Raw genomic sequence first — 20,753 nt, 5'->3', positions numbered from 1 at the left:
CGAAAGACGAGGCTCGATAATTTCATTTTGAATTGCCTTAGTTTTCTGAGCCGTCTTTGAGTAGTGGAGTAGCCGAATCCATTTCTCCCCCTATACTTCCCTCCTCCTCTACCAACCCATCCAGTCTCCTAAAACTGGATCCTATTTTTAGACATGGATTTAAGGGGAGCCCATATGTTTTGGGGCGAACGAATGGGTGATGTTGAACAAAATAAGATTAGACTGGCCCCCACAAATGAAAACCTTAAATTTTGGGAGGACAGCTAAGGCGAGTGTGCCCAGGCGGCCGAAATAGCTCAGTTGGGAGAGCGTTAGACTGAAGATCTAAAGGTCCCTGGTTCGATCCCGGGTTTCGGCAGTAGCGTTTTACTTTGGTGTAATTATTAACCCGTGTTACAAGACAGGTATGCCCCAATCCCCCAAATCTATATATAACTACAGTTTTTACGGCTTTTTGCAAGCGCGATCAAGGGATGTGTGTGTGTGTGTGTGTGTGTGTGTGTGTGTGTGTGTGATGTGTCTTCCACGAAGTGTTTACTGACAGTGATATTTTATTTAAAGTTTCAAAACCTAGGAAATTATTTTCCTAGGAGCTAGGAAATTCCAATATGCTACATGCCCTTGCACTTACAATTCATTTCTGCTTTTTGTTGTGTGTGTGCGTGTGATCTTTTTAATCACAAGAATTGTTGTTGTTGGTGGTGGGGAAACCTGCAGGAAAAAGAACTACTACACTGTGTAAGTGTATGTATGTGGGTGTGGTATATGCAAGGAAAATTTTCCAATCAGAAAATATGGGTTTGTATCTTGAGTCCACCCCGTTTTTAAACTGCTAGAATAAGGAGCTTTGTTGAACATCATTGAACTTTTAAACAATTACAAGAACATGCAGAGTTTTCTTTTTGACAAGACATTCATTCCTTCAGCTTTCCACCCCTGTCTAGAATTTGCACATCTTAAGTTATTTCTGTTTTGTTATCCAGGAAAGAATGAAAATAAGCACTTCTTTAAGAATTATTCTGTTGAATTTTCACAAGGGGACCTAGAATACTGAAAAATGAAAGCAAATGGAAAGTAAAGTCATCAAGACTCAGGTACCAATACCCCATTTTTTCCTTTTAATTTTGACTTTATTTCTTGAAACTCTTTGTTAGGGATAATAAGTCACTCTTGTGTCATTTTGAACTGTTTTCTTCTTTTCAAATTTCTGTGTCAGTTTCATAGTGTCTGTTTTCCACCGACAACTCTTGGACACGTTGTCAGAAGAAAATAACCAACACTATTTCAACATCAGAACTGCATCAAGTTGCAAATGGAAAATTGGTACAAACTGAGAAGCAACGTCAAGGTAGGGACATTCGCTGTACAGGAACTTGGCATTAGAAACTTATCCATTAACAATCTATCCCTCCTCAATTAAGAAGCTTGCATTTTATTTCATTAAGAAGTACTTGATTGGACAAACAGCATCATTGAGTATTGTATTGCCTAACACAGTAATGATTCCTTTACATTCTGTTGAAGTGGGAGGTCTAGGGTAATTCACAAAACATAATTAGCCTCACATTCAATATCTAAAAAATGAGGCTAATGATGTCTATGTACAAAGGGATACTGTAAATACCAAAGGAGATCATGCAAGTGAATGCCTTGTGTCATGTCCACACATAGTAGGAAACTGGTAGACTGTGCTCCATATTCCTTGGTTCTGGTGTTCTCCCAGAACAGCATCTAAACATGTCATGTCTTCTGTAGCTAAGGCTGTCCAATAGCAATATAATAAAGCCATAAATGAGTCACTTTTGTAACTTTACATTTTCTAGTAGTCACATAAAAAATAAAAATAAGTGGTCTTAACTGAAGAAGAATATTTAAATAACTTGGTATATCAAAAACATCATTTAAATAAAGTCAATCAAAAAATTATTAGTGATATAGTTTACATTTTAAATATCGTATTAAGTCTTTGAGGCCTGATATATATTTTACACTTACAGCACATCTCAATTTTTAAGTGTTCAATACTCAAAGTGGCTAGTGGCTACCATTTTGGACAGTGCAGGGTTAAACATACACGTCATAGATTTTCAGATTTTCTGAATTGAGTATATATGGCATGAGTGTGTTCTTTCTCTCAATTTAGAAGTTTAATTCCTGATAAGAATCGTGTATTAAATGAATCCATAGTCTGAAGATGGCTATAGATTTTTTAAAAATTGAAGTATAGTTGATTTACAATATCATTAGTTTCAGGTGTACAACATAGTTAACAAATTTTATAACTCTAAGTATTTAATTTAAAAAATCCCCACTTTGTTCTTGGGGCAAAAAGAAAAAAAAAAGGCATACCTTATTATTATGAATTCCTGAGACCCCAATAGACATGCAGTTTTCACCAGGTGTAACACAAAATTATGACCCAGCAGTGTTTCTGCAAACCTTCCTAATATTGGAAAGCATCATAAACCTAATATTTTACAACATCAAACAGTTAAGATAATCCTCCTCAGCACTTCATGGGCTAAAAATTTCATGAGCCAACTGAAAGAACAAATCTGTCAGACAAACCATATTCTTCCAACTTCAAAAGGAACTCAATGTTATTTTATGAATATTGGCAAAAGTCCATAAATGAGCAAACCAGAAGGAGAAAGGGTTAGCCACTGGATATCTGGTGCCAGGAAATGGGTTCTCTTGCAGTCTTTTTATATATTTCAAAGAACACAGCCTTAACCACAATAAATCCCAGGGTTCAAGAAATGTCCGGGAGCAAATTTATTTTCCTATGAATATCACTAATGAGAATACTTTTCTGTCTTTATCCATCCTCCACATAGTTGTATCTACTGATTACTCACAAATCCAAAGGTGGATGCAGGGGTAATTGTCTGAGTTCACCATGTAACATTCTCACAAGTGTGCACCACATAGATCTTGAATTTAACATGAGCAAAGCTTGCTCATCTTCTCCGTCTTCCAAACATCCTCCCATTTCCAAAAGAATTTTTAAAACCTCCCCCTTTTCTGCACTTTCTTCTGTTTGGTAATGACATGGCTTTTTCCCCTCCCTAAATAAATGAATGAACAAACAAACAAACAGAAATAAATACTTTTTTTTCCTTTATCCCTAATGTCTTGCGGCTATTTGTCTTTGGTCTCGCTCTCATAATTTAATATTCCTCTCCATCCCTGAAGCTGTTCTTTCATTCATGTCTTATGAATGCTTATGAAGAAGAGATTTCAGATTATTGGCGGGGCCTGCTAAATTAGCCGGGTGCCTAGATTAGAAGAGAAAAAAAGCCCCTTACATTGCAATGTTGAATGCATCGCTCTAGGGTTTTTTACTGCCTGTGGCTTTCCTCCATCAAATCTGGTCCTTAATATTCCGATGGAGCAAACAACAAATATCATGAAGCGTTTTAGGCAAGAAAGAAGCTGATTTTCAATGGCCTTGTGTCTCAGGTTAAGACATATCTGGAGGAAATCAAAAGGTCCAAAAACTGGGACTTGATTTGATCTCTTGCCAAGCATAATAGGAGACCCCAACTATGTTTTAAAGCTATGGTGGCAACTTCTTTTGGTTATCTGACACATGTTTCCAATCTTTTGCCTTCCACTTCAAGTTCTATACTCTAAAGCATCAGTATCCTTCTTTGGTTCCTCTACTGCCAAGACACCCAAGGATCCAGAACCTCAGGAAATAAAATTTATTCTCAAAGAAGCATTATCAGAGAAGCTGTCGGTGAGGGGGTGTAGCTCAGTGGTAGAGCGCATGCTTTGCATGTATGAGGCCCCGGGTTCGATCCCCGGCATCTCCAGGCCTTGGTTTCACTTTTCCCTCAAACCTCAAGGAATACAGATTTAGTTCTCCTAACCCTTTTTTCCCCGTTATAGTCCTGTACATATACAAAGTAAAAACATAACCCAATGGATTCCAGTGAAGTCCCTCGTCTCTTGCTGTGAGCCGCGACCTCACCAAGACGACTTCAACAAGCAGAAGAAAGACAAAAAGGAAGTGGGAGAAAGAACGGGATGCCAACAGGAACAGTCTCGAAATCTTGGCCCTGAGATTAAAGTCATGACAACCTACACACCGAACTATCTAGAGTTCAGCCTCTGAAAACCATTTCAAATTAAAAATACTTGGTTACTGCCTTACCTTTCTTATCTTCAATGTCTTGCATTCCAAGCTCAACACATTAAACAAACAACAGCAACAACAAAAACACTCACTCCTACGTATAGCTCAGATGGTGAAGTCTAAAGACAAAGGCGGTCCCTGTTTCTACCTTGCGCTCTTCTCCTACCCCTAGCACGTGGGGATCCGGACACCGTGACGTCCCTGCCGCGCGGTCTGAAACCTCCAATACCACCGGGATACACTAAAAACGGAAACTCAACCGCAGGACTTCTCTCAAGTGCTCCAACGACGGAAAGAGCAGCGAGGCTCTCTGAAAACCGCGACAGTCGGACAAAACGAAGGGGATCTTCCTACGGGAAAGCGCTCTCAGCTCACTTCTTTTACCGGGAATGGGCCTGCGTGTTCCCCACGTACCCAGAGGAAGCGCAGCAGAGACGCGTAACTAACCGCCTCTCCGCCCATCCGAAACTGATGCCAACCTAAGCACTCATCCACTTTTTTCCTCCTCCACCTTCCTGTGGCCGCTGAAGCCGCGGACTCCACGCCTGCCTTTCGTTATCGTTACCTGTATTCTGCTCTCGTTCTTTCCCCTTGACGCACTGATCTCCCTCCTGGTGTTAACTTTCCCGAACATTATCAGCTCACTCGTCTGGGAGTCTCTAAGGCCGAGAACTGCCAAACCTGGCTGACTTTCAGAATCATCGGGGGGAGCTTTTAAACAAGGTCGATTTCTGGCTTAGCCCATCAGAGATAATTTAGAATTTCCTCCAAACCTAGTACCTGAGTTGACTGTCGGAACAAATTTTGGCTGAAGGTGGGAAGCGTCTCCCCTTTCCACAGGGACAATGGGATCTCAAGAACTAATTTGGCAACCGGCGAGTTCATTTTGCACGTCGGGCCCAGCGGCTGAACCTACCCCCTGGTGTTCTTTCATCCAGAAAAGGGTTCCGTATATACTAAGAGGGGCAAAAACCGATGCAGCGTCCTGCTGTCTGTGCTTGTCCCCAGCTTGGTCTCAGAACCAGAGCTGCAAGAGCCCGGGAGACAAACCGATGCCGGATTTCCCAACCGTGGTGCTGGCCCAGGCGTTGACAAGCGTATTGTTTTTATTAGTTTCTTCCTTCTGTTTGCCTTAGGTTTCTTCTGCTCTTTTTTCCCTTGGCTATCTCAGTGAAAACTTAGATGACTAACTTGTGACTTTTCTTTTCTTGTATGCACTGAGGGCTATAAATTTCCTTCTCAGTGCTGTTTTAATCTGTATCAGAAATTTTTAGTGCTGTCTTAGTGTATCAGAAATTTTGATACATTGTATTTTCATTTTTATTTCATTCTATTTCTTTTTAAATCTCCATTGAGATTCCTGTTTGTTCCGTGGGTTATTTAGAACTGTGCTGTTTAGTTTCCAAATGTTTGAATATCTGCCTCTTATCTTTCTGTGACTAATTTGCACTGTGGTCAGAGAACACACTGTATATTTCAATTCTATTAGATTTGTTGAGGTTTATTCTATATCCCAGGATATGTTCTATCTTGGAATACCTTCTGATGGATTTGAAAAGAATCTGTACTCTGCTTGTATTGGATGAACTGTTCTATGTTGATTGGATTCTAGTGGCTGATGGCATTTTCAAGTTTTTCTATATCCTTGATCATTTTCTGTTTAGTTGTTCCATCAGTTATTCTGAGAGAGACGTTGAAGTCTCCAACTATAATAGTGGATTTGCATATTTTATCTTTCAGTTTTATCAGGTGTTTTTTTTCCTTCACATATTTTGCAGCTCTGTTGTTTGGTGCATACATATTTTGGATTACTATGCCCTTCTTGGTAGATGGGCACTTGTATCATTATATGATGTCCTTCTCTGCCTCTGATAATTTTCTTTGTTATGAAACTGACTTTATCTGACATTAATATAGCTACTCCTGCTGTCTTTTGATTGATGTTTGCATGACATTCCTTTTTTTTTATCCTCTTAACTTCAAACTGCCTATATATTTACAGGTTATATTTGAGGTGAATTTTTTTGTAGACAGACAGCATATAGTTTGGTCATGTTTTCTAATCTACCCTGTGGGTTTAATTGGTGCACTTAGACTATTTACATTTAACGTTATTATTGGTATGTAGGGCTTAAGTCTGGCATTTTATTTTTTTTGTTTTCTGTTTGTTATCTGTTATTCTTATTGTTCTCTTCTCTTTTTTTGTTGCCTTTTTTATGGACTACTTGTACATATTTTGGAATTCCATATTCATTTATCTATACTATTTTTTATTGTATCCTTTCGTATAGATTTTAAAAAGTTGTTACTGTAAGAATTCCATTATAGATATTTAACTTAGACTGTACTGGTGTCACCATTTTACCAGTTCAAGTGTAATGTAGCAACCTTACCTCCCTTTCTGTCACTTTACTGTTCCTCACTTGTAATATAATTGTCTTAACTATTTCTTTCACATACATTTAGAACCACATCAGACAGTGTTATACTTTTGCTTCAACTTTCAAACATAATTTTAAAAGCTCAAGACAAGGAAAGTTTATTGTACTTACCATGTTTTTTTGCTTACCATGTTTTTTTCTTCCTTCCTGATATTCAATATTCCTTCTCTTATCATTTCCCTTCTATCTGGAGAACTTACTGTAGCCATTCTTTTAAGGTAGTTCGCTGGCAGCAAATTATCTTAGTTTTCCTTTATCTGAGAATATCTTGATTTTCTCTTCATTCCTGAAAGATATTTTCTCTGGATATTGTATTCTGGATTGATAATTCTGTTCTTTAAGCACTTGGAAAATGTTGTGCCACTCTTTCCGACCTCTATGGTTTCTGCTGAGATAGACAGCCGCTGTCATTTGAATTGTTTCTCTATACGGGTAAAGTGTCATGTATCTCTGGTTTCAAGACCTTTTTTTCCCTTTGTTTTTAAGAATTCAGAAGTCTTGGTTGATTTTTTTCCCAGTCAACTGATTAAAGAGACTCTCTTCTAAAAACCACATAAAATCCAAATCTTCAGGTCAGCAATCCCTATTCCAAATGACTTCCCAAGACTGTCCCTTGGGGTTGGTAAATTTATCATGTAATCATTTCACACCTATAAAGCAATGAGCAAAGTTTCAATCAGTGTAAAAAGCAGGATATCATTTCCCCCTAACTCTTCCTGTATGAATAAAGATACAACAGATGGGAGTACGCCTGAACAGGGACTTGAACCCTGGACCCTCAGATTAAAAGTCTGATGCTCTACCAACTGAGCTATCCAAGCCCTAAGAGCCAGGTTTTCCCTTAGTATCTTATCTATCTTCACACATTTGGACAGTTCGTTTTATCTTTCATGTATTAGTTCCCAAGTCAGATTTCTTGAATTTTCCTCATTGCTAAGATGATTCTGTTTGAGAGAGATGTTATAATCGTTAGGAACATTTTCCTTCCTTTTCTCTTCTTTGTCTTCCTTCTCTAGGTTTTCAGAACCAGAGATGCTGCGTCCCCTAGACAAAGCATTGCCAGGCTTCAGACTACATTGCTAGACAAAGAGGGTTTCATTTCTTGCCAAGTACCTCACCTAAATTTCTCCAGGCAACACTCACACTATTTCTGTTTCTCTCTCTCTGCATTGTCTTGTACATATTTCTTGCAGCCTTTGTAGACAGAGGCAAAGAGAGTTGAAGGAGGAGGAATTTGAAGATGCAAGAAAGTGTTCCATAATGGGTCCCTTTCTGTTGATGGATGAAATTGCCCCCAAACATTCCTTTGGCAAGGGAGTCTTGGAGCTGGCTGATGGGAGGGTGGGAACCATGTGGAACAGCTCATGCTGGCCAGACATTCTGCCCAATGTGGTGTGGATTTACAGTCTTCAGCTTCTACTGGAGCCAGTAGCTCTCCAAACAGGAAAACAACAAGGGACCATTATCCAATCTAATGCTTCTCATTGAACCCATTTCGAGAAGGAAAGGGATTTAACTAAAACAATTTCGTAGGAAACAGCAGAAGGCATTTCCTTGGTCTAACCCGACTCATTCAGTCCAGGCCCTAGCTCTTACCCTCCGCTGCTCCTGTTTGAGCTTACAGAATTTTCTCCCTGGAGGAGGCGCCATTGTATCTTTGAGATGGAACAGGTCAGAACACACCAAACTCTGAAGCTCCCTCTCCTTACACGATCATCATCCCTTCATTGCAGACTTTAGTTCTTGGCTCATATTTCTCCACTGAGCTTGCATCATCATTAACTTGCATCAGACTTAGGTAAGAAAGCCTTCAAAGGCTGTGTCACTTCTGATCGCCTCACCGTTTATTAATTTTAAGTAATTGTTGTCAGGAACTTGATGCAGTTTTATTCCTTTTGGGGCAGGAATGTTATTAATGAGATCTTCTTTCCATTGAAGTTAGAAATTTGAGAACAGAAACCTACCACGTTTCAGCTTTCACGTTTGAATGCATACATTTACCAACTGGCTACGTGGCCTAATGGATAAGGCATCTGATTCCGGATCAGAAGATTGAGGGTTCGAGTCCCTTCGTGGTCGTTTGCTTATTGCTAGGCAAGAAACGGAATCCTTTTCATTTGACTTTCTATCGCTGAACTTAAGAAGAAAACCTGAAATGAGGCAAGAGTCTTAAAAAAGCAAAATTAGTATGCCCACTGATTACCGATACCTTGCGTTTTGTCATTGGCATCTAATCACCAGATAATACCCAGTAGTGAAATACTAGTGCATGTATAGTTATTGATACCATAATGACCCTGGATTTTCTGGCTCAGAATCCTTCTCTAGAACTGGTAGACAGTGGCCAAGAAAAGGATAGGAAGGGGAAGAAAAGTTGACTGCAAACACTTCTCTGGAGAAAGCTGGGTTTCAAAGAGTTTCTATGCTTGTCTGATGCTTGTCAACTGAACTATCCAGCTCAGGAATTCAACTTATCCTGAGAATTTATTCAAAGCTAATAAGTGGATTATTCTCTAACCTTTCTACTATTTGCCTTCGTTATAAATACAGGGCACCAATATCCGAGAAATTCACCTGGCAGAGGGATCCTCTTTCTACATTCAGGATAGCTTCCTACTTAGAAAGTCTGAACAAACTTGTAACAGGTAGAGATTGAATCAGTATTCAAAAACCTTCCAACAAAGAAAAGTCCAGGAGCACAGGCACATTCAGCTAAATTGCAAGACATAAGATCAACACAAAAAAGTAAGTTGTTTTTCCCTACACTAGCAATGAACAATCTGAAAAGGAAATTTAAAAAACAATTCCATTTACAATAGCATCTGAAAAACTAAAACACCTAGGAAAAATTTAATCAAAGAGGTGAAAGACTTGTACACTGAAAACAATAAAATATTGCTGAAAGTAATTAAGGAAGAGGGGTAGGGAATTTCAGTGGGAAGCATCTCTGTTCCTCCATCTACTGTCTATTTCATGACTCAAAAATTATGAGACTCAACAAAAATGTCTGTCAGGTTCTTTATTTTTCCTCTTCTTTCCATCTTTTTTCCCTGTACTGAAAGCGAACTTCCTCTTAATGTTGGGGTAGGCCTCTTTTTCTTAACTGTTTTTTTTTTTCTTTCTTTTTCTTTTTTGGCTTCACAGTGTGGATTGCAGGGATTGACCCTGCGTCCTCAGCAGTGAAAGTTCAGAGTCCTAACCACTGGACCGCCAGGGAATTCCCTGGGCCTCTTTTTTTTTTCTGGTGGAGATTTAGGATGGACCCCCCCCCCCAACTTTTCCTCTCCCATCCCATCTTCCTTTTGCCAAAACAACCACCCTATGTGGAACCAAGGTCTATGGAATAGAACTGGAACAGCTGCAAAGGCAATGCACTGAATCATTGGTTTTCTTGTCGTATGAGCGGGGAAATCAGGAGAAAATGAATGAAAAGGTGCAAGAAGGATTTGGTTACAGAGTAAAGAACACACATGGAGTTACAGGGGTTTTACTCAAGACCTTGTATGTGGAAGGCACCTGCTCAACCCTAAAAATCAGCTTGCCCTAGAAATTCTTCATAACATATCAGTGCCATTTTTGGATGGTTTTGAGAAACCTCAAAGTTGGCAAGGGAAAGTCCACTGAGATAAATTTCACCAATGTAAAAATCATTAAACTAGATCCTCTGTTGCATCTCTGGCTCAGTATTCTGGAACAGAAAAAGTATATTAGGCAAAACTAAGGAAATCTGAATAGATTGTAGATTCTGTTTTTTAAAATGTATCAATTTGAGTTCATTAACTTGGCAAATGTATCATCCTACTGTAAGCTGTTAACAATATGGGAAACTGAGTGCAGGGTATAGGGGAACTCTCTGTAATGTCCTCTCCATTTTTCTCTATATCTACAACTGTTCTAAAGTTAAACTCTTTTTATAAAATAAAAATGATCTCTCTTTTAGATATACAAGAGAAGAGAGCGTTTAAAAGGATTTAGAGCAAAGGTTTGCTGCAGAGAGTGAATGCATTTCTAACAGGGCTCTTGTACCGGTTAGCACCCACATTCAACAGGAGGGTGACTTATAGGACCTATGCCACTGTCTGATTTCTATGATGATTTTAAATAACATTCAACAGAGGCTAAAACAAAAGAATAAGCATGTGATTAGTAATGTGCTCCAAACGAAAGCTGGCTTCAGTAGCCTTTTGTGTATGTATGTATACATGAAGTTATGGGGAAAGTGAAAGAGTCTACACCAGAACCGGGTCATGAATCCTGGGTCTTCAGACTAAGGACCTGATGCAGGTCCAACTGAGCTACCCAAGATTACGACGGTTTCAGTGAGAATCTATTCAAATCAAAAACGTTTAGTCACTGCTTAACCTTTTCCTTCCACTCTTTCCCTTGTATTTTAAAGCCAAACACGCTAAAAACTAGTTGATGGCAGTTGAAATGCCCAAACACAAAACTGCGGTTGGAATTTGTTTCTAAACTCAACGCTGCATCGGGATACGTATAACGTCGCCTTTCTAAAATCTCGAATACCGGGTTCTACTGCTCCAGAGATATGCAACCACAGGTGCGTCCTTGAAAATGCTCAGCCTGTGTTTGCTGTGACAGAAAGTGGAGCAAGGCACTCTCAGAGTCACAAAATCTTGGGCAAAACGGGACGTATCTTTTTGTGGGACACACGCTTTCAAATCACTTACCTTAGGAAGGAGCCTTCTTCTCTTCCCGAGGGCCTGCAGAAAGTGTAGCAGAAATGCTGGGCTTGGTCACTTTCTACCTCCGAGCCTCTCCATTGAGACCCATCTCCAAACTAGTCCTCTTCTATCCTCTTCCTCTGCTGCCTATTTTCTTCCCCTTCATTGGCTTCATCCTTTTCCCTTCCAAGAACCAGGCCACTCTCCCTTCTCCAACACCTCTTCTGCTTATTCCACTTCCCAGCCTCTCGTCTTTCTAGTATGGTGATAATATAACCCATCCCGGTCGGTACCTGTCCTCTCCTTCCCATTCCCTCTCCTGCCAGAAGGTTTAGGATTTTATCCAAAAATCTTACCTAGCTTAACAGTCGCACCAATGTTTGCCTAAAGGTGGGAGGTGTCGACGTTCTGCGCCCTGGGTACTGATGAAACTTGTAGACTTGTCCAGGCATAGGGAAGGTTTACAGAGGGCGAATTGGTTTCGCAGGTTGCGCGCAGCTTCCCTTGCGCTCTCCTCCTTGCGCAAATAATTTGATCTGAAAGTGATGCTGTAACAACAGGAGCGCCCACATTTCTACTCTTGCCTCTGTCTGCCGCCACTCTTGCGTTGCCTGCAAAACCAGAGCGATAGCGTCGCCATAACAAAGCCGCTGTCACGTCCCGAGTCCAGATGCCGAATGCAGTGGTTTGCAAGAGCACGCAAGACTGCCTGAGACCCATACTTGTCGCTCTTTGTTTCGGTCAAGTATTGTGAATTAATTCACCTCTTGTCTTAACTTCACATCTGGACCTACGTTCCCTCGGCTGTACTCACGGAGCGCGCCTTTGTATCCCCAGCACTACGTTTTGCATTTTTTGGCAGCTTCGTGGGCAGAGGAGGACTTTCTAAAGAAGGGAGAATCTGAAGACTTAACAGAAGATTCAGTTCTGGGACTGTCCCTCGTGGTGGACTAGAACTGACGCAAGAGGCAGTTGGCTGAAAGTCCGTGATGGGGAGGATTGTGGGAAGACCTAAGGGTTTTTCGGTCCAGAATCCATTTCTCCTTTTCCTGCCCTAGCTGTGAGACAGGAGTCACGCCAGAGGTTTCAGAAACAGAGAAACTGAACATAATGGGCTTTGGCTTGCCAACACCGTCATACAGTGATAAATAAATAACATGGGACAATAAGTAAACAACCACGCGGGGGGGGGTGTAGCTCAGTGGTAGAGCGCGTGCTTAGCATGCACGAGGCCCTGGGTTCAATCCCCAGCACCTCCACTTGTCCTCTTAACTCCCTCACAGCTGAGATCCTTCTCTGTTTTCTTTGTGTAGACCTTAACTTGTGTATCCTTCGGTTAATCATGTAACTATGGGCCTTGACATTCCTTGGACCTCCCAACCTGACTACTTTAGTACAATAAAGCCGGGAACCAAGTAAAGTATAGAAACTGCTCACTCCGAATCAGTCTCCTGAAGGCGGAGCACCGAGTACGCCATGTAGGGTCCATTCTCCTTTGCTGCATTTTTTTCATTATTATTAAGAAGCAGGGAAGAAAAAGACAGACTGAAAGAGAAAAAGGGGAAGGGGGCCTTTGGGAAAATTCTTTTAGATTACCCCTCCCACCTCCCACCACGTCTTCCTCTCAGCTGGTTTGTGTCAGTGGACAGGCTGCGGGCTCCAGAGAAAGTTTTCCTTCTCCTTTTCCTTTCCCCACTCGCCCCTGCGCTTTTACCACACACCGAACCTTGGTTGGGCAGCAAGAGGTCGGTCCAATCACCAGCCATGGAGCGCTGTGTTCCCAGGTTTTTCCCGGTGAAGGAGCGTTTAAGATACTGTCCATGGGAAAGACGCTTCTCACGAAACTCAGAGGCTTCCAAAATCCGTAGTTGAAAAATTTATTTCCGGTGTTGGAAAGAGCAGCTAGTCTCTCTCAAAGCCAGACTCGGGAAAAAAGGGTTGCGCATTCCTGTGGCACAAACGCTTTTAAGCCCGCTTCCCTTAGGAGGAAGATAACCTTCTGGTTTTCTGCATCCCTAGAGGGAGCAGAGGAGACAGAGGCAACGCGGGCGCAAATTACCTCCCGGGCCAACCAAACAGTGGGCATCGTAAAGACCTAGTCCCAAGCCTTCTTTCGTCCTTTCCTCTTTTAGTTCCTCCTCCCCAACCGCAGCCACCTGCCTCCTCCTACCCGCCCCCATCCACTTTCTTCATCACCTGCTGCTTCACCTTCTCCTTCACTTTCTCTTCCCGTCTCTCCTTTCATTCCGTTTCACCGCTTCCTCCAGGCTAGTTGTTTCCAAGCAGCTCACTTCAGTTCCCGCAGCTCCACTTTCTTGATTAACAGTTCTCAAACCTGAATGATCAACAAAATCATCTGGGGAGGCATTTCCATCCTATAGATCTCCACTCCACCCCCATCCCGTGATTCTGAGTGCACCCAGGAGCTACAAGGTAGAAATGGGCATACGTATATTTATAAAGTTATCCGACGGTTCCCCAGGTTCGGGAACATTGCATTCTAGTCTAAAACCTTTTATCTCTGTGTTAGTGAGTCACTTCAGGCTGCCTATATTATTCACCAAGTTACTTTTAAAAGTCGTTTCGCCTCTAAGCGCCCATTTCAGCGACTTTCCAGAGCCAACTAAGCCTCATTTGGGCTTTTTTTTGAAGGGGAGGAGCAGAGGAGGAATGGAAGAGTTGATATATATGTAATTGATTACGATATTCAGGAAAATACAGATTTCCCACTCGTGAGAAAAAGTAAAAGAGAAGATACAATGATTTAGGATTACTCCTAACACTCACCTTTGGTCATCACAGATTTTGGCAACAGGAGGAAAGTGTCTATTCCTTGCATCTCTGTGATGGCTGAGGTTTGAGTATTTGTCCAAGAGCATCGGGTTGGAGTGGGAAGGTTGTTATAAAAGTTTAATTCACTTCGCTGTTCTTGCTCAGCCTCCAAAGTGTCTCCCTTAAGCGTCATTGTGGATCTCAGAAACAGAACTGCACAGTCCCCAAGACAAAGCCACTGAGGTGCAGGGCTCCAGAGTTTGGAGTTTCGCTGGGCTCCAGAGTTTGCTAGAGTGACCTGTTTTCTCTTTCCAGCTGGATCTAAATTCCCCAGGGAACTTTTCAGGTTCTGCTCCTTTGCACCCTTGTTCTAGCATTTCCAGCTGGGGTTGACAGCCAGAAGCATTGGAGGTGCAGGGCCCCCCGATGTAATGGTGTGGGATCTGCCCTCTGGTGGAGGCCACCGGGAGAAGGAGCAACGTATTCAGGGTTCCAGCCTGAAGCCACTTGAGTTAACATGGGCCATGCATGGCCATGGCTGAGGCTTCACAGCCCTAGGGTTTAGATACTCCCTTCTCCTGGAAAAACGGATCCAAAATATGGATTCCCTCACAGGTTACAGTGGCCAGAGTACTGTTCTTTATGGGGACTTCTTATGTGTCATGGCTTTTGACAGCTGCCTGAGAGATTCCTAAGGCAGAAGGAGGGCTCCACGCTAAATACAGTGAGGCTGTAAAGAGCAAAAGGAATAATGTCCTGAGAATCCGTGTTTGGCAAAATGGAAAAAGGTGGTCTAAGCTGTTTTTCACTGCTTTGTCTACTCTCCCATGTCAGAAGTCTAGAGAATGAGAGTCAAAGAGAAGGAAAACTCATCCACTTAATCTTTGCCCTGAAATGGTTTAGACAGCAGCTTGACAACAACATACTTGGATGGAGACAGCCCAGAGATGGCCCTGGTAGGAAGGGAGCTTAGTGGCTTGGCTGGTTTGAGCGTCTGTCCAGGGTTTGAGTCCCAGAGGAAGCTGAGCTTGTGACTGATCCCTGCTTTCTCGTGATCTTGAAGGAACTAGGAGAAACGTGATTTTAGTTTCTCCAAATGAGGGAAAATAGATGTCATTTTAAAAATTTTGACTTCACGTTTTAAAACATCCTTTTCAAATACAAAAGTTATCATGCAAAGGTTTTGGTAAAGAAAAATGGAACAGTTTTTGTGCATTCACCCAACACTCGACTTGCACAGAGAACAAAGTGCAGAGCAGTGATATTCTGTAGTTTGTACTGATTCTTAAACAAGTTGTTTCTGTTTGTTGTTTCTGTTTGTTTGCTTCTTTTGTCTTGTTTTGTTAAATACAAGCAAATTATATATCTATTCTTATTTCCACCCAAACACCTTTGGCCACATCTTCCTCTGGGACATCAGTGTGGTGTTACATGAGGTGTTGTTAATTCATTTAATGATTTAAGAACAGAAAAGTGAAGTTCAGTGAGGAAATGTAGAAGGTAAGGAATCTAAATCTGCTGTTTGCAGGGTTTCTGAGATTTACTTCAGCTAGGTGTTTTGGTTGAGGGGATGGTGGGGAGTTAGTGGGTGTCTTCTAGTATATATTTTGTGTAAATTTCCTGTGGAAGTTGATTTAATATGGAATAAAAATGACTGTGCTGCCCAAACCTAGGATCTAACCTTTAAAATCCGTTGGTCACTTGCTCGTCTAAGCTATTCCGGTGAGCGTGAGCTAGCTCTTCAGCCTTCCAAATCATGTTTTAAACGTTCGCGTGGCAAAGGTTTTGCTAAATGTCACCTTACCTTGGGCCAACGTCCACCCACTCACTAAAAAATACTTGGGGTCTGTGCCCTGCACCTCCGTGGCTTATCTCGGATTCCCTGCTCCAAGGCCCGTGGAGTAGAAATGGTATAATATCGAAGGGAATCCATTGGACTACATATTTTTTAAAATGGGAGCAGAGGAAACGTGGCAAAATGTATGACAAAAATGAAAGGGGCGTATGAGGCGAAAACCCAGATGGAGGAGCCAGGAGTTGAACCCGGGACCTCGTGCATGCGAAGCACGCGCTCTACCACTGAGCTACACCCCCTGCTTCGGGGACTTTTTGGGGATCATTTATAAAATTCTACTTTTATTTTGAGATTGACTTTATTTTCTGATGGAGAAAATCCACTGGGTTAAATTCCACCATTTGTGAAATTACTAAACTGGATATCGTCTAGCGGCTTCACTCAGGTTACAGTCCGACTGACACAGTCTCTGATTCTAGGACTTTCCTACTTCTGTTAGCCCGCTGCAAGGTCCACTCAGAAGAAACTACGTGAAAATTACTTTCTTTCGCCTGGAAAAGTCACGGATTTCCAACACAAATCTCCAGCAGTACTGGCTCAGATGAAGTGCTTTTCAGTCCAGAGGCAGCCGAATTGAACTCCACACCAGGTTGGGTCGGATGACGGCCAACAAACATCCTTTATCCAGCTGACACTCATTGTTTGCTCACGCATCACCACATGTTCTGAGATTGTCTTCAGTTCTGGTTCCACATTCCCCCACGTCTTGAAGGTTATGTCTACAAAGGATTTCAGGGGGAAAAAAAATCTTTAGTTCTATCAACTAAAAAAAATCTAAAGTTCTATCAACTTAAAAAAAAAAAGAAAAAAGCTGTCATGGGAATTCCCTTGGTGGCCCAGTGGTTAGGACTTCACGCTTTCGCTGCCGAGGGCGTGGTTTCAGTCCTTGGTGGGGGAGTTAGGATCCTGCAAGCCACGCAGCACAGCAAAAGAAAAAAAAAAGAAAAAGAAAAAAGAAAAGAAAAAAGTGACATTTTTCTAGACTGGGGGAATGAAAGGACAAACACAGGGCAGAGAAACAAGATTGGGGAACCTAGCAAACTGTCAAACTGCTTTCCCTGAAGGAACCCATTATCACAGTGGGAAAACCTGCAATTCTTCAGAACATGAAAATTCGAGGAGGTCCTGGGTAACTCAAAGCTGATAGTATTGGCCGTGTGGGAAAGAGCAGAGGTAATAGCTCTTTTCTCACTGCGATGCTTTCAGCTTTGTGTAAGACCAATGACCTCCATGAGTCCAAAGCCCTAAACTATATTTCTTTATCATGATCTTCATATGATATTGATGGAAGTAATCCAGGAAGCTTTTCATTTAATGGCTTGAAAATACCGGACATAAGTGTTTACTTGTGAAGGCAGGGACGACTGAATTCCAATTCTTCTTGCCTTAGCCCTCTAAGCCCTTTTCTTGAGAAAGTGAATTCAGAAGCATTTGTATTAGGGTGACATGTTACAGGAAGAAGAATTTGTTTTGACACAAACTGTGGGCTTTTCAAATCATGGGGAGGGAATCCTGATTTTAGTCCAGCTTTTTAGAGCTCTTCCGACTAAGCTATGTTGACCAAATCTCTACTGTCATCAGCAATAATAATTTTCTCCACTTTCAAGTTTGGAAAGCACAGCAATCCTTGAGAGATGTTGTTCCCTTTTTCCCTCACTTTGAGAAAGTTGGTGTTTGATATCCTGCCACATTTGGTAATTAGTTTCAACTACTAGCAACAATGGGTGTGGGAAGGGAGTGGGAGGAGAGAAAATCAGTGGGTAGGTTTTCTGTTCCTCAGTCTTCAGTCTTTTAATTGACACAGGCAGAGCCCAGAACACAAAGGAATCCTTTAACAAAAATTGACTATGAGCCTCTTTTCCTTTCTTTTGTATCTTTTTCTTTCCTTTTCCTGTGTAAACTGTGATATGGAACAAAAGGGAGCATGAGCTCACTCTCATTTCTTATCTTACTTGTGCTGATGCAGTTAGGTTGGTAGATGCCAGAGTCATAGAGTTGAAATAGATCAGCTTAAAAGAAATCTTTTGGGTAATGGATTTACTTTGGATGTGAGCAGGGGAAAAAAATGATAAAAGAATTTTTTTTAATGGGGAAATTTGGATGTGTTCTTGAAATACAGTATTCGTGAGGAAAGGGGAAAGCAATAATGGAGCCCAAGATTACCTGGATTCTCCTGCATGCTTAGCTTATGCTCTACCAGTGAGCTACACAACCAGATAGACCCTATACTTCAGTAAATCTATAACTGATGATTGCCCTGATTCTTATTGAGGAGTCATTTTTCCTTTTCCCCTACATTGTTTCCAACTTTTATTTGGAAGCCAGATGGAACTTGGCTTTCTTCTAGGAAGGTCTTTAGAGCATGTTAGGCTGTTCCTTCACTTCTCACATCCTGCCATTGGCTTCAACTAGCTTCTGAAAAGCAGGATATTGAGGGGCAAATCCAGGGCAGCAATAGAATGAGAAAGTCATAAATGTATACAATCCAGTGATGTTTTGCTCTGTCTTAATCTAGACTGAAAGACAACTTCGGAGGTGCTTTCAAGGGTCTGCTAGACAAAACAGTGAATTGAACGAGGAAAGGCAAGGGAGAAATTTGATGTAACGTGGTAGAATAACACAGGATTTGGACTCTTACTGGAGTCCAATACCTAATACTTAGGAAGACTTACAGGTAGATTGGATTATGCAGACAGTGATGCCTTTCGCAAAGCTAATAAAAACAGGGGAAGTGGTGGGAATTCTGTTTGTTGTTGTTATTGGTTTGTTGATTTATTTTTGCGTCGGGAGCATAAGGTGGGGTAATAAAGGGGTAACGTTGAGTTTGGGTTTCGGTATGACATATTTTAAATGCCTACAAAATAGCCTCTTGAGGATGTCTACCTACACACATTATAACCTGAATCTGGAATTCTGTGGACATCTCTGAACCTCAAGTTTGGACATGTATGTGGCTAGGAGTAGAAAGCCTCTGAAGAGTAGGTAGAGTGAGAACTTAAAGTTATGCGTTCAGACGTGTAGGTAATGGGACTTCCCTGGCGGTCCAGTGGTTAAGACTCGGTGTTTCCGCTGCAGGAGTCACGGGTTCAGTCCCTCGTCGCGGGATTAAAATGCTGCGTGGCGCGGCCAAAAAAAAAAGACGAATAGATAAGGAGGTTATTGTTAGTACTTGTGAAAAACAAAGAAATGAGATTGCTCCTAGGCTGATCTCATTCTTCTTTGATTTATACTGGTTATTGTTATGGTCCTAAAGTTTCCTTAGAAGACCAATAAAAGTCCCATTTTCTGCCATCAGCTTCCACGTAAAGTGATTATCTCTGCAGAAATTGCAGATCTCTTAAGCTGTCTGTAAAAAGAAACAGCATCAATTCCACCAGTCCCCAAAGGACAACCTTTGAGCAGAAATACTGCCCACGGGGTCTGGTTTATTGAAAAGGAACGTCTCCTGCCTCCACCGCACCCACTTGCTGCTGAGCATCTGCTTCTCAACGTTTTGAGAATTCAGTGGAAAGGATGGGATGGAAACAAAGAGATGGCTGACTTTTTAGAAACCAAGACCTCTCCATTACTTGAATTTATTTGAAAGTCAAGTGTTCTCTAGGGCAAGGGATGAACATCACTTTGTCTCCAAAATTAAAGCAGGTTGGTGGTGGGGCTTTCTTTATTTTGTCTTTTTTCGGGCTCTTACTGGAGAAACAGAAGACCTTTTTCGAATTCATGTGTTCTATTCCAGGTATGTGATAAAAGTTCATGAATAGTTGTGTGTCTAAGGCATTTGGTTTGCAGTTCAAAGTGTTTTTCCAGGGACGGTTGGAATCCTGCTCACAGCACCCTAATTTTTCACGTGGCTACTGTCTTTAGGATTAGTTATTCTGGCCAAAGAAATTGCACACGGGTTTCTTTCTTTTTCTTTTCTCCCGTCTTACTTTGGATCTTTCTTCTCTTAAGTAGTATTGTAAAATGGTAGTTCAGGTGAAAAAGCTGGTTAAATTGGGAACATTCGCGGTTGTGGAATAAGCCTGTTATTTATTTATTTATTTTCCTTTTCTTGTTTATTCCTTCTGCTGTCCCAGCAATCATGTTTACTTTCCATGTGAGCAGGGGGGAAAAAGTGACGAAAGGTGGAAAAGTAGAAGAGCAGATTCCGCGGGACTGGAGGAATGTAAAAATATAAAATATATTGGAGACCAGAAAACGAAGTACTGATGGAGGTGCCGGGGATTGAACCCGGGGCCTCATACATGCAAAGCATGCGCTCTACCACTGAGCTACACCCCCGACTAATAGTGGCTTTTTTTTTCGATATATTAGGAAATATGCCCATTTTCTGTATTCTTTGGCAAAGCTATTTTGTCAGAAAATTTATTCTGTTAACACCACTATTTCTACAGTTTTTAAATTAGATTTTTTTTGGTGGCTGTCTATGCTCAAGAATAGTAAATTCTAAACCCCAATTTTTACCTTTCCTGCTCGTGGTTTCTTCTCAGCCGGGTCAGTCCTCTCCAAGACCTTCTCACCTGGGCCAAAAGACAGAGTAGATGGAAGAGCATAAAAGAAAGGAAATCATCACCTTTCATCATCACTCGAAATCATCACCAGGAAACAGAAAACTGATCCCACATTCACAAAAATTAATCTGTTTCTCAGCATCTTTGAAGATTATGCAAGAACAAACAAAAAGAAGAAAAAATAAAGGACTCTAAGAAATTAAATTTTTTTTACTGTAATTTTCTGAGCTGTGTCGGAGTAGCAGAGAGGCTTTCCAATGAATCCCTATTACTTCTCTTCTCTCTCCTACCGTCGTACATTGCCAGGAATTGGATGCAAGCACCATACATGGAAGACATTCCAAACTTTTTGTG

The 20,753-nt window shown here is 41.4% G+C and overlaps 1 long non-coding RNA gene across 2 annotated transcripts in view; it reads left to right on the top strand.

The window, feature by feature from the left end:
- LOC309638991 overlaps positions 1-19,029 on the top strand; it is a 56,526-nt gene extending 37,497 nt beyond the window's left edge. For both annotated transcript variants that reach the window (XR_014251400.1, XR_014251401.1), the window contains one exon: positions 984-19,029. This is a non-coding gene — a long non-coding RNA (uncharacterized lncRNA). The remainder of the gene's footprint in view (positions 1-983) is intronic.
- The last annotated feature ends 1,724 nt before the right edge of the window (positions 19,030-20,753 follow it).

The sequence above is a fragment of the Balaenoptera physalus genome, assembly GCF_965194825.1.
Source record: "Balaenoptera physalus genome assembly, chromosome: 11".
NCBI lineage: Eukaryota > Metazoa > Chordata > Mammalia > Artiodactyla > Balaenopteridae > Balaenoptera > Balaenoptera physalus.
Note: the sequence above shows the minus strand (reverse complement) of the source record. Positions and strands in the feature narration are given on the sequence as shown.